We start from the raw sequence: 1,934 nt of genomic DNA on the forward strand, positions 1-1,934 counted from the left end.
AGAGAGAGAGAGAAGTAGGGGTTTGTTGAAATAAAACATGTTAAATAGTACACAATTTGACTATTTATGTGAGGAAAATTAAGGACACAGCTTTTTAAGTATCTGACTACACCTAGAAAATTGACCAAATATGACCCTTAACATACCATTAATAGAAATGAGATCACTGGAAAAGGAAGCTAATGAAGTATAATAATCAAATGATTCTGAGTTCCTTTTTGGATCTATTGAGTTTGATATATTTAGCAGGGCTGCCACATTGCACAACCCCATTTTATTCTGTGTGAATGATGCCACTAGAAGGTTTACAACATTGGTCTAGTTTGCAGCGCATCTAGATGGAAGAATCCAGCAAGTAGTTGGAATTAAGAGGCAAATTGTCAGGAAAGATGTGAGGGTTAACATTGCACATTTGAGTTCACTGAAATAAATGGATGTTGATGATGTTCCCCAGAAAGAAATGGCAGAGGAAGAAAAGGGTCAAGAACAAAAACTTGAGGCAACTTTTCGTTTACTGGATAGAGGCAAAAAGGAGCAAATTAAAGAGACATAAGGGAGCTCTGGTAGCATAGTGGCTAAGACACTTGCCTGCTAACCAGACGGCTGGCGGTTCAAACCCACCAGCCACTCCTCGGAAGGAAGGTTGGGCAATCCTACTTCCGTAGTGATACTGCCTCGGAAACCCAAGGAGGGGTCGCTATGAGTCGGGGCCGACTCGACGGCACATAACAACAACAACAACAACAAGCATGCATGTGTGCGTCCAGCATTACCCAGCTTTATGATATTAAGACTATTCCCTGTGACAGCTGAAACCACATGAAAACCAACCCTTGCAATGCTGGCATTATTTACAACATTGGTCCTAAATCTTTCTTACATTCCATTTCTTCTTCTTCTCCCACCCTCTATGTCATGACTTGCCTTCCTGTTTATAATCTTGCCTATAGCTTGGAAGTGAAGTGCTCAACACTGCTTTCCAACTTCAACTTCGCACTGCTCTCATCTGTCTCAGTTTGAACTCTTCCTTTAACAACACTCCGATAACCTGAGGACAATTCCACCACAGTCCCTCAGAACACATGCCTTGCACTAAGTTTTCTTTGGCCCCCTGATTAGGACAGAAAGTTAAGAAAACCAGCATCATGCAATGACATAGAAAGGCAAGAGTTTCAAGGGGATGGTCACTTGGAAAGGGGCTCCCTATTGTTTAAGGAGCTCTGGTGGCATAGTGCCTAAGGCATTTGACTGCTAACCAGAAGGTTGGGGGTTCAAAACCATCAGTTTCTCCATGGAAGGAAGACTGTACAATGTACTTCCATAAAGATTTACCCTCTTGGATACCCAAAGGGAGTCACTATGAGTAGGAATCAACTCAGTGATTGAGTTTATTTGTTTTGGTTGGTTATTTATTTATTTAGGTTTATGAATGCCTACAAAATAATGTCCCAAATTCTTAACCTGGTCGTATGGATTATGCACCAACCAACTTTTCCAGCCTTATTTCTATTCTAGCTACTCCTATTTCCCCACAAGATATCACAAGTGAAACTGGACTACTTCACTGGGTATTTTTTGTGTGCAAAGGTCTTGTGGTAGTTAAAGTTATGTGTCAACTTGGCTGGGCTGTGGTTTTGAGTGGCTTAACAGCTGGATGTAGGTATTCCCCTGATGACATTATAATCACCTCCTTGATAGAATCTGCTGTGAGCACCTAATCGGTTAAAGTGGAGTTGCCTTCAGGATGTGGCCTGTTTCCAGTATATATGGAGAAGCTTTGAGAAAGGGCTGAAATACAGTTGGCTTTTTGGCATAACTAGATCTTGCATTTGGCTGAGTCTTCATCTCTAGTTCCTGGACCTGAACCAGTGGCCTGCCGTGTCGCCTGCCAATCTTGTTGTTGTTGTTGTTAAGTGCCGTCGAGTCGTTTCCAA

The sequence above is a fragment of the Orycteropus afer genome, unplaced genomic scaffold, assembly GCF_000298275.1.
Source record: "Orycteropus afer afer isolate SDZICR_OR568_19922 unplaced genomic scaffold, OryAfe1.0 scaffold00014, whole genome shotgun sequence".
Classification (NCBI taxonomy): domain Eukaryota; kingdom Metazoa; phylum Chordata; class Mammalia; order Tubulidentata; family Orycteropodidae; genus Orycteropus; species Orycteropus afer.